Source organism: Macaca nemestrina, chromosome 6, assembly GCF_043159975.1.
Source record: "Macaca nemestrina isolate mMacNem1 chromosome 6, mMacNem.hap1, whole genome shotgun sequence".
NCBI lineage: Eukaryota > Metazoa > Chordata > Mammalia > Primates > Cercopithecidae > Macaca > Macaca nemestrina.
In genome coordinates, this window is record NC_092130.1 from 148,279,891 (window position 1) to 148,292,581 (window position 12,691).

General features: G+C 45.8%; 1 long non-coding RNA gene across 1 annotated transcript in view; it reads right to left on the reverse strand.

The window, feature by feature from the left end:
• Positions 1 to 12,691, reverse strand: part of LOC105473027 (uncharacterized) — a 65,087-nt gene that overhangs the window by 22,683 nt on the left and 29,713 nt on the right. Inside the window, exons 2-3 of the long non-coding RNA XR_011625098.1 lie at positions 10,898 to 10,992; positions 10,035 to 10,138 (exon numbers count right to left, since the gene is read on the reverse strand). This is a non-coding gene — a long non-coding RNA (uncharacterized lncRNA). The remainder of the gene's footprint in view (positions 1 to 10,034; positions 10,139 to 10,897; positions 10,993 to 12,691) is intronic.

A 12,691-nucleotide genomic window follows, 5' to 3' on the forward strand; every position in this document is an offset into this window, starting at 1 on the left:
ATATACATAGGAGTGGAACTGATGAGTCATATGATGACTCTGTGCTTAACGTTTTGAGGAGAACTGCCAGATCCACAGACCATTTTACATCTGTGGTTGCTTTTGGCTGTGGCGTGGCAGGGCCTTTTCTTGGCTTCTGCCTTTTGTGCTCCTCATTATCCCACCTGAGCCTCAAACGGCAACACACTTCCAGGAATGTCTTGTTTTCTCCTCAAACTTACTCCCAATCAAAGTGAAGTGACCTGCTCCCAAGCAAAGAGAAACGAAAGAGAGCAAAAATGCAGCAGGGCCCCGCTGCACACCCAGCATTGAGCTCCACAATATGTGTTCAGTTCTTTTCTTACTCTCAGTAAGACTTGAGGGAGATGTCATTGTCCCCACTTGATCAACGAGGAAGTGGAAAAGCCTTCCAGGTTTGTCATTTGAACCCCACTGTGTTGGATATTCCTTCTGCCATCTTCTAGTTTTATTGCTCCAAGCTCCTTCCCAAGAAAATGGTTCTCAAACTGTGTATCACGGAACCTGATGGTACTTTGGGGGTTCAACAACAAACAGCATTTTCTTCCAATGAGTCTTTAACATTCCTGAAAAATCCACTCCTCATTTTTATCTACCTTAGAGTTCAATGGAAACCTTGTCAGTCTTTCTTTTCTTTTCTTTCTTTCTTTTTTTTTGGAGACAGAATTTTGCTCTGTCACCCAGGCTGGAGAGCAGTGGTGCGATCCTGGCTCACTGCAACCTCCACCTCCAGGGTTCAAGCGATTCTCGTGTCTCCGCCTCCCGAGTAGCTGGGACTACAGGCGCTCAGCACCACACCCAGCTAATTTTTGTATTTCTAGCAGAGATGGGGGTTTCACCATGTTGGCCAGGCTGGTCTTGAAGACCTGCCGGCCTCGGCCTCCCAGAGTGCTGGGATTGCAGGGGCCCAGCCACCTCATCAGTCTTATTTGCCACTTTTTGGCCAGGACTTACAGCAATACATGGCATATAGTAATTGCTCGATAAATATTTTTCTAGTAAATAAATTTTTCTCTGCTAAAAATTTGGGAAACCATTGTGCTAAAGCGTTGCTTCCTAAACCTGACAAAGTCAAAACTTGCAATTTAACTTACTGTCAAATTGCCCATAGAATATATTTTTTAAATATAGCCCAGGAGGCCCTGCTGAATCACTCTCTAGGGTGGGTGTTCGCAGTACTGTTATGAATCTCCCCTGGCGATGCCGAAAGAGCTTTCTGCAGACCCTAGTTTGCAAGCCGCTGCTCTGAGAGGTACTGGCTCTGCTCGGCTTCAGGGCCAGTGACATCTGTGGTTACTTTCCCAGGCCTAAGAGATCTTACTCTGGCCCAGAGCCACAGTCAACAACTGTACAGTCAGGAATTTTTATCCAGGTCTACTGTCATGACAGTCCAGTGGCTACGGCTGGCTTCACTCTAAGCATTAGACCTTTCTTTTTTCTTTCTTTCTTTTTTTTTTTTTTTTTTTTTTTTTTTTTGAGACGGAGTCTTGCTCTGCCGCAGTGGCATGATCTCGTGTGAGTGGAGTGGCACAATCTCAGCTCACTGCAACCTCCGCCTCCCGGGTTCAAGCAATTCTCCTGCCTCAGCCTCCCAAGTAGTTGGGATTACAGGCACCTGCCACCACGCCCAGCTAATTTTTGTATTTTTAGTAGCGATGGGGTTTTACCGTGCTGGTCAGACTGGTCTGGAACTCCTGACCTCAGGTGATCAGCCCACCTCAGCCTTCCAAAGTGCTGGGATTGCAGTCATGAGCCACCGCGCCCGGCCACCATTAGATCTTTCAATGTGACTGCAAGCCTGAAGAGCACTACAAGCCAGTCTTTCCCTAAACCTCAACTTTAGACCTTCTTTCTTACTATTAACTAGTAGTGATTAAAGTCATGCTAGGTTGGACATCAGAAGTTCTCCATGGCTGGAGAAAAGAATCTCACCACTTCTGATACCCTATAATTCTTCCCCCTTACCCCGATCCCCGCTCACCAAGGACTTGAGGGATAAGCTTACGCCATGCAATGGGGTTCCCCTTTCCCCTCCACCTATAGAAAGTGGCAGTAGGTCCCACAGATTCAGTTCTTCTTTCAAGGTCAAGGACAGTGTAGGAAATGGTAACATCTTCCACTCCATTCAATTACCCTGGGGCCACCCACTGATGGTGGCCCTAAAGAGAAAAAAGAACTCCTGACTCACTTTTACAGGCTTGCTTTGAGTCCCACTTCCCCTTTACTCCTAGGAGGAAGAAGGACTTTATCATACTAGCAAATCTGAAGATTCTCTAAAGATATTCAATTATGCATCTATAGTCAGAGTAGACCCACAGTGTGAGGAAGACCAGGCTATGGCAACAGGGCTGCCCCTTAGGCAGAGTGGGGGTAGAAAAGTGAGGGTGGGAATAGGGGTGTTGGCTGAGGAGATGGAAGGGGAAGCAGAAGGCAGGGCAAATCTGGATGAGCATGAGATAGAGCCCAGTCAACAAAGCACAGTACCTATGAACGTGCAGCAATCTCCAATCCCAGCGCCAGCAGATCACTGGCCCCAGGGACTTAAGAAGCCTCAAGATGGCCTCACAGGAGTGCAAAGGAGATAAAAATAGTCTCTCTAGCACTTTGCCACCCAAGGGGTGATCCTCCAGCCAGCAGTGGCAGCATCACCCAAGCGTTTGTTAGACATGCAGAATCTCACTTCCCACCACCTAACTTAACAAGACCTCGGCATGATTTGAATGCACATTAGAGTGCTCTGAACCAGCTTGAGAACAAGCACAACTCAGTATTAAAACACAGTAGATGGTTCAACTGAGGCTGCATCTAGGCTTTGGTGCACATAAGAATTGCCTGGAAAGATTCTGATTCAGGCAGAATCAGAATTTTCGGGTGCAGAATTTGGGTAGGGCACAGGAATCTACATTTTTAGCAAATGCACAGATGATTCTTATTCCAGAAGTTCCAACTGCTTTACTTCTGAACAGAGGACATGAAGTTGCCACTTATGTGTGTGCAGAATAATATTTTAAATTCTTAACTCATTGTTTCCATGTATGTGTCTCTTTTGCTCATTGCCCATTTCCAGTAGATAGGCCATTTTGAGCCCGTTGCCATTTGGAAAGGGTGTAAGAAGACTGAGGCTAAAAAACAGAGAGACAGACAGATAGACTTCTTCCTGACTGTGGCTCCCAAAAGTCTGAAGCCTTTGGTTGTACTTGTACAATGCAAACAAATGCCAGTAGACGGACAGACTATTAAGTGCGAGTCCCAGTGGATTAGGAACTCAGAATTCAGTTGCAGTAGAATATAAAGAAAGCAGAATATGGAGTGAAAATTGCACCAGCTACATGGGAAGGTTGGCAGGATTTTAGATCAAGAACATTCCAAAGAGTCCTCTGGTGGGGCCCCTGGTGGGGCACCTCTGGTACAGCAGACTCTCTCAGCACTACCTCCAACTTTTCTCCAGGGAATCCTGGGCTTTTCTTTCAAATGTCTGATTTTCCTTCTTCTTTCTTTGTGTATTTTCTCTATTCCTAAACATTGCCTTTAATGGCCCATCAGGAAACACCACCATGACCCTTTCAAACTAGAGGACCCCAACAACAGGGAAGGAAACAGCAATTCTTTTGATCCACTTTCTCCCGGGCCAGGGAAAACCCAGTATTTCAAAACACATTGCTTTTCCTACCGTTCCTGGAGACAGAAGGAACCATGTGAGTCCTTCCTGGGTGAGGCCAGCCTCATGTCTGACCTGTTCTCCAATCAGCAGAGAAAAGGACAATGTTTCCCTATTAAAACCAGATGAACTTTCACAGCTACTCCCCATATATTCTTATCAATGTCATTTATCACTGGAAGTTAGGGTGAAATATGTATTAGCATTTGGCAGAAATGCCAGCTAATTGCAGCTAAGATAGTGTTGCAATTTCTACCCCTCTAAATTTCTCAACAGCAAAGTTCAGCTTTCCTAAAGCTTCAGGGTCTTCGCGACCTGAAATGTCAACCCCGTAAAAACCAATTCCTATGAAAAAGCATTTGCTCTGTAATTGGTTATGGAAATGGAACCTTTAAGTGAGTTCCTGGAGTAACAATAGTCTGCTAGAGCAATGGCAACCCCATCCTCCTCTTTCTTGAAGTAAGCACCAGGACTGAAGTACAGACATACTCAGGATAAGAGTAAAGTAATTCCCACACATAATCTCCAGTCTCTGTTATTTCTGTACAGGAACTTTTCCTAGTCCATCCAAAACACAGCAGGGTCTGGACTTAGACCAGTGCCATATCACCAGACCTGCCCTGAGCCTCCACGGCAGCCTGTTCCAGGACTCCCCTGGGAAGAGCAGTGGGAGGCTCTCTCTCCTCCAAACCCAGCAAGGTTTCTGTTCACACTTTTCCAGAGTCAAAGTGGATTAAGCTGTCTAAAAGTGGGTACAGTTAACAGAAGTGACTCAACTTACAACCACTACCTCTGCCTGCCCCCACTTCCTCTTTCACCACCTCTGAGAGGCACCTGTGGGTGCCTCCTGCATTGACAAGCCTTCCCCTTTGGCTGTAGCATATGTATGCATGTATGACGCTACCGCTCTGTGGTGGGACGCCAACTGGAGAGGAGTCTGTTGATTCTAGAGCAGCTGACTTCTGTCGTGTCTCTCTCTAGAAATAGAGAGAAGCCACAGAGGGAAGAAGGTGGGAAATGGGGCCAGGTGCAGTGGCTCACACCTGTAGTCCCAGAACTTTGGGAGGCGGAGACGGGAGGATCACTTGAGGTCAGGAGTTCGAGACAAGCCTGGCCAACATGGTGAAACTTCATCTCTACTAAAAATACAAAAATTGGTTGGGTGTGGCAGTGCGCGCCTATAATCCTAGCTATTTCTATTATTATAACTTCGTAATATTTAATGAAATATTTAATGAAATGAGGCAGGAGAATTGCTTGAACCCAGGAGGCGGAGGTTGCAGTGAGCCAAGATCACGCCACTCCGCTCCAGCCTGGGTGACAGAGTGAGAGTCTGTCTCAAAAAAAGAAAAAAAAGAAAGTGTGAAATGGGAAAATGAGGGATGACCAGTAAGTCTGGATCCTGGTAGTTCATTTCCTGCTCCCCTACTTTCTGAAGCTTCGTGGACCTTGGGTTCCATAAAGCATCACTGCGAGTCATCCCCCTATCTCATTTCTCCATCATAGCTACACTATTTCTTCACTTATAATGTCTGCTTCTCTCACAATCAGCCAGGGACCTTTTTAAATTCAGATTTGTAACAACAGCCCATGGTAGAATAGTTAGGCACAGAGAAAGTGATTCAAATGTCAGTTGAATAAATAAAAGAACAACTTGATTATCACACACTATCCTGAAAGAACATGTGTGTCATAACAAAAATTATTGGATATTATGTTTGGTGCTTTAAACACACACACACACACACACAAATATGAAACATCTTTTCTGCCATCCATGGGTTGACAGCTAAATAGAATACTCTTTTGTAAATAAGCATGACTATTTACACAAAACATATGGCAGCAGAATCAAAATATTGTATATTTATGAATGACTTATAAAACCCCACATAATGTTGTAGAGAATGGATTTAATAATAATTCTCCACAACAGTGGAGAGCACATTTTCTCTGTGGAATCTAGTAGGATTCATGACAAGAAAGAGGTGCTATCAAAAGAGCTTTCAAAACACTGCAAAGAGACCACCTGGAGATCAGGAAACACAGGGGACAGCCAGGTGCATACTGGGTAGGAGCATGGGGCTGGTACAGCCTTGGAGGGTGCAAGAGAAGTGAGAAAGTCAGGGTTTTTAAGTTTGCTAGGGCCACTGTAACAAAGTACTGCAAACTGGGTGGCCTAAACCAGTGGTCCCCAATCTTTTTGGCACCAGGGACCAGTTTCATGGGAGACCATTTTTCCACGGACCTGGATCAGGAGCAGCAGAGAAGTGGGGGGGACAGTTTCAGGATGATTCAAGCACATTACATTTATTGTGCACTTTATTTCTATTACTATAACATTGTAATATTTAATGAAATAATTATACAACTCACCATAATGTAGAATCCATGGAAGACCTGAGCTTGTTTTCTTGCAACTAGACAGTCCCATCTGGGGATGATGGGAGACAGTGACAGATCATCAGGCATTAGATTCTCATAAGGAGCACACAACCTAGATCACTCACATGCACAGCTCACAATAGGGGTTGTGCTTTTATGAGAATCTAATGCCAGCTCTGATCTGACAGGAGGCGGAGCTCAGGCGGTAATGTTCGCCTGCCCACTGCTCACCTCACCTCCCGCAGTGCAGCCTAGTTCCTAACTGGTCTATGGTACTGTTCTATGACCCTGGGATTGAGGGCCCCTGGCCTAAACAAAAGGAACTTTTGTTTTGTTTTGTTTTTGAGATGGAGTTTCACTCTTATTGCCCAAGCTGGAGTGCAATGACGTGGTCTCAGCTCACTGCAACCTCCGCCTCAGCCTCCCAAGTAGCCGGGATTACAGGCACTGCCACCATGCCAGGCTAATTTTTTGTATTTTTAGTAGAAGGAGGTTTCACTATGTTGGCCAAGCCAGTCTTCAACTCCTGACCTCGGGTGATCCACCCACCTCAGCCTCCCAAAGGGCTGGGATTACAGGCATGAGCCACTGCGCCCAGCCCAGAACTTCTTGTTTCATAGCTCTGGAGGTTAGAAGTCCAAAATCTAAATATCAGGAGTGTTAGTTCCATCTAAGGGCTATGAGGGAAGGATCTGTCCAGGTCTCTCTCCTGGGCTTATAGATGGCCATCTTCATGTTCAGATGTCAGTCTCCCTGTGTACATGTCTGTCTCCAAATTTCCCCTTTTTATAAGGACACCAGGCATATGGGACAAAGGCCCACCCTAGTGACCTCATTTTGATCTGATTACCTTGCAAAGATTACATTCTGAGGTACCGGGGATTAGGACTTCAACATATTCATGTGGAGGGGAATACAATTCAAACTGTCATGCAGGTGCCCTGGAAGCACTACCGATGAGGATGTGTTCCTGGCTTAGTTCGAATTCTAGATCTCCAGTCAAAAGGTTTTTTTTAATTACCCCATTACCACACTACCACCCCAGCCCCCAGATCTTCTCATCACACATGTTTTTTTCTTTTTTCTTTTTTTTCTTGAGACAGAGTTTCACTCTTGTTGCCCAGGCTGAAGTGCAATGGTGCAATCTCGGCTCACTGCAACCTCTGCCTCCCGGGTTCAAGTGATTCTCCTGCCTCAGATCCCAGGCAGCTGGGATTACAGGTGCACACCATCACGCCCAGCTAATATTGGCATTTTCAGTAGAAACTGGGTTTCTCCATGTTGCTCAGGCTGGTCTCGAACTCCTGATCTCAGGTGATCTGCCCACCTCAGCCTTCCAAAGTGCCGGGATGGGATTACAGGCATGAGCCACTATGCCTGGTCTCACACATGCTTTTTATGACTGCTAGAAAACAAGGGCTCTTTGGAGTCGCTCGTGCCTGTGGAATCTCCTGCAGGACTTTCAAAAGTGAGTTGTTAGGCTTGGCTCAGTGGCTATGCCTGTAATCCCAGCACTTTGGGAGGCCAAGGTGGGCAGGTTGCTTGAGCTCAGGAGTTTGAGACCAGTCTAGGCAACATGGCGAGGCTCCCATCTCTACAAAATAAATAAATAAATAAAAGTGAGTTGTTGCCTCCCTAGCAGTCCTTCAACCTCTTGGTAGGAGAACTGACATTGTGATGCAGAGGTTAAAACTGCCAGACATGCAAATTCTCAGTTCAGTGTGCAGCCAGAGCACGGGCAGGTGACTCAGTCTTGGCTATCGGGACCTGATGTGGCTTCTGCTGGGAACCTTTGGCAAAGCACATCTCCATTAATAACTAAAAGATGCAGGAATGGGAACACCCCTCCCTCCCTGGCCTGGACATGGCCTGGTAAGGATGTAATGCTTGGGAGCTCCAAAGTGATTTTTTTTTTCTTTTTCCGGAGACGCAGTCTCGCTCTGTCACCCAGGCTGGAGTGCAGTGGCGCGATCTCCGCTCACTGCAACCTCCACCTCCCGGGTTCAAGCAATTCTCCTGCCTCAGCCTCCCGAGTAGCTGGGATTACAGGCAGCCACCACAGTGCCCAGCTAATTTTTGCATTTTTAGTAGAGGCAGGGTTTCACCATGTTGGCCAGGCTGGTCTCGAACCTCTGACATCAAGTGATCTGCCCACCTTGGTCCAAAGTGATTTTAAAACCATGAAAGGAGATGGCACCAAAACATTAGAACAGCGGAGCAGGAAAATGAAAACCTTTTTTCAACTTTGGTAGGCTGATATCCATATGCTAAGCCTTGGAACCTATCAATTTTACCTTATAGATTTGAGTTAAGGATCTTGAGATGAGATTATCCTGAATTATCTGGGTGGACCCTAAACATAATCACAAGTGTACTCATGAGAGGGAAGCAAAGGAGATTTGACAACAGAAGTAGGGGAGGAGATGATGGAAGCCAGAGGTTGGAGTGATTTGAGGAAGGAGTCACCAGCCAAGGAATGCAGAGAGCCTCCAGCAACTAAAAAATGCAAGAAAACAGATCTTCCCTAGAGCTCCCAGAAAAAAAACAGCCCTGCCAACTGACTTTAGTCCAGTGAAACTGATTTTAGACTCCGGCCTCCAGAACTATAAAAGAATAAAGTTGTGCTGTTTTAAGCCAAGTTTGTGGTAATTTGTGGTAAATTAATACAACAACCTAAAACTGAACCAACCCAGGGAACATGCTTCCTCTTGATTTCTTGTAAAATGGCATCATTTGTTAAACTCCAAATTTTGTAAGCTACTTTTAGCAAGGCTTGGGACTACAGGTAAGTCCCAAGCATCCTAAAACATACTTTTAACATGACTGCTGGCAGTTTTAGTGGAGCTATTAGTCAGGATATTGGTTCAGCTGCTAACACAGGAAGAATTTTTTTTTTTTTTTTTTTTTTTTTTTTTTTGAGATGGAGTCTCATTCTTGTCACCCAGGCTGGAGTGCAAAGGTTTGATTTCAGCTCATTACGACTTCCACCTCTCGGGTTCAAACGATTCTCCCACCTCAGCCTCCCGGGTAGCTGGAATTACAGGCACCCACCATCATGCCTGGCTACTTTTTGTAGAGACGGGGTTTCACCATGTTGGCCAGGCTGGTCTTGAACTCCTGACCTCAGGTGATCTTCCAGCCCTGGCCTCCCAAAGTGCTGGGATTACAGGTGTGAGCTGCCACGCCCAGCGCCCCCCCCCCCAGCCTTTTTTTTTTTTAAAGGCGGACTGGTAGTGCAGCTCTGCTTTGAGAGTTTTGCTCAGAAGTAGTTTTCTTTATTTAGCATATTGGATACCTCTCACTTTCTTTTTTTAGTAGTGATAAAATAAGTAGCAATATTTTTATATAAGAGTATGTTTTATTGCGCTGCCATTCCTGGGGGTTGTCCTCATCCTCATGGTCCAAGATGACTTGCCACAAATACAACTGCAAGCTAGCCAGGAAAAGAGGGGGAGGCCCAAAGACAGGGCACACCCCAGAAAGCTGCAACACTTCCATTCACAGAGCGCTGGTCAGAACTTGGTCTCCGTCTACACCTACTTGTCAGGGAAGCTGGAAGTCTTTAGTTGAATGCGCACAATTAGAAACACAAAAATAAAAATAAAAGAGCATGTACATACTCTTTTATTTTTGAGATGAGACCATAAGTGGTCTCTGTTTCAGTTCTGTTTTAGAAATGATGACATGAGCATTTAAGTTAAAATCAAGAAGGCTTTAGCATCTCAGGACAAATGACCCTAATATTCAATCCTACTGATGAAACTTAACTCATTCCAGATCTCCCCTTGTCTACTGCCATGGTTTAAGAATTTGTGGGGGCCGAGGGTGGTGGTTCAAGCCTGTAATCACAGCACTTTGGGAGGCCTAGGTGAGTGGATTGCTTGAGCCCAGGAGTTCAAGACCAGCCTGGGCAACAGCCTGGGCAACGTCCTTACTAAAACTACAAAAACTAGCTGGGTGTGGTGGCACGCACCTGTCGTCCCAGCTACTCGAGAGGCTGAGATGGGAGCATCACTTGAACCCAGAAGGTCGAGGCTGCAGTGAGTCGTGATCATGCCTGGGTGACAGAATGAGACCCTGTCTCAAAAAAAAAAAAAAAAAAAAAAGAATTTGTGGGGAGGGTAGCAGCAGATTCTGCAATATGTAAGAAAGAAACAAATGGTGCCCTTCCCCATTACCTTCCCCTCATGCCCAGGGCACCTCTTTGAAATAATAGTGCTCTGGGAAGACACTGAAACAATGCATTGCTCAGAGGAAGCAAACCCATACTGCTTTGCAGATAGGCACAGTAATTCTTGGGGATTCCCAAGGCTGCTGAGTTTATTTCTCCTGTGAGTTATGCTGAAAACTCCCAACCCTTGGTAAATAACCTGAACCAGTCTTGTTGCTACATTGCTTGGTAGATTTCAGAGTCACTCACTGCAGGACAAGAGGCTGGAACATTCCACTCACTAAGTGAGAAGCCATTTTCAACTACACCCTGTAGTTCACGGTGTTATCTGGAGCCAGAGTGAATGCCGGTTGCCATGGCACTGCTTTAAATTGTGCCTGTGCTAACACATCTCATCACAATGTCACATGCTGCTCCCATACACTAGATAGATAGAGCCACATCTATCTCTTCCTCTTGTTCACCAATTGATGCCTGAGCTCTGCACTAGGAATCGAGATACATCAGCCAGAAAGCAAATCGTGTGGATGCCACACCTCCCTAGCATATTTATAAGGGGTTGAAAACACCTGAATTAGGCAACAAGCGATCTGAGTTCTACTCACAGTTCTCCACTCTGTGGCTTTGGACAAATTCCTTAAAATCTCTGACCCTTGGTTCCTCACCTGTACAATGAATGAGATGGAGTAGAATATCTCTGCAGTATCTTCCTGACGTAACGTCTCTGATTCCTGCACGCAGTTTTGAAGCAGCGGAAGCTCTGCAGAGAATCAACATCAAAGTGTGAGTAAGGCAATTCCTGTAAGCAGTTGCACGGCCCTGCCCTGCTGACTGTTTCTGAAATTCCCCTCCACCATCTCTGAGCTGTTAGGGATTTGTTTTGAGTTAATTTTCTGGCAAGATGCCACTTGCCAAAAGGTCCCTACTGGCGCACTAAGAGGACTGTTTTCAACTTGGAGTATTATTTGCCTTGGAAATGCTTTCTTCTCAAGCTAGTCACTGGTTCAGTGCTCACAATTTTGGTCACAAAGATAGCTATACCTCTGAATAAAGTAAGTTCTGAAACTAGACACTTTGGGTTGCAGAGGTAGGAGAATCACTTGAGTTCAGCAGTTCAAAACCAGCCTTGGCAACATAGTGAGACCCATCTCTACTAAAAATACAAAAATTAGCCAGGTGTGGTAGCATGTGTCTGTAGTCCCAATTGCATCACTTGAGCCCAGGAGGTCAAGGCTGCTGTGAGCCAGCATGCAATGGCTGGGCAACAGAGCGACACCTTGTCTCAAAACTAAATAAATAAACTAGAAAAAGACATATATGTGAGTCTGGCTTTTGGACGTGTTTTATAGAGTAGTATCTCATGAGACCAAGGGACAAAGCAGTTCTGATACTCGTCTAACTAGCGTGCAGCTGGTCTCATTAGCTGGTCTCATTTCATACTTGCATTGTCCTGCCCCCTAGCACTCATCTGTTGTTTGTAAAAACTGGGCTCTTGCTGGGTGCGTTGGCTCATGCCTGTAATCCCAGCACTTTGGGAGCCTAAGGCAGGCGGATCACAAGGTCAGGAGTTCAAGACCAACCTGGTCAATATGGTGAAACCCCGTCTCTACTAAAAATACAAAAATTAGCCTGGTGTGGTGGTGCATGCCTGTAGTCCCAGATACTCGGGAGGCTGAGGCAGAAGAATCACTTGAACCCAGGAGGCAGAGGTTGCAGTGAGCCGAGATTTCACCACTGCACTCTACCCTGGGCAACAGAGTGAGACTCCGTTTCAAAAAAAAAAAAAAAAAAAAAAAAAACTGGGCTCTCACTTTCAAATTCTCCTTTACAGCCTATCTCAATTATTTGTGAAAATCCTCACATGGGCTCTTATGTATAATCCACAAACAAAAATTTGGCCTGGGATGTAAGGGTAACAAGGGTAATAGAGCGTCTTGGCTCAAACCAGGGATATGCAACTCATAGGAAAAAAAAATCTAGGGCCTTGATAGCAATCATCGTCTTTTTTATTTTTGAGACAGGGTCTCGCTCTGTCACCCAGGCTAGAGTGCAGTGGTGCGATCTCGGCTCACTACAGCCTCAACCTCCTGGACTCAAGCCATCCTCCCACCTCAGCCTCCCAAGTAGCTGGGACCACAGGCACATGCTATCATGCATGGTGAATTGTTGTTGTTGTTGTTGTTGTTGTTGTTGTTTTGAGACAGAGTCTCGCTGTATTGCCCAGGCTGGAGTGCAGTGGCGCAATCTTGGCTCACTGCAACCTCCACCTCCTAGGTTCAAGTGATTCTTTTGTCTCGGCCTCCCTAGTAGCTGGGACTACAGGTGTGCACCACCAAGCCTGGCTAATTTTTGTATTTTTAGTAGAGACGGAGGGGTGGGGGTGGAGGGTTTGCCACATTGGCCAGGCTGGTCTTGAACTCCTGACCTCAGCCTCCCAAAGTGCTGGGATTACAGGCATA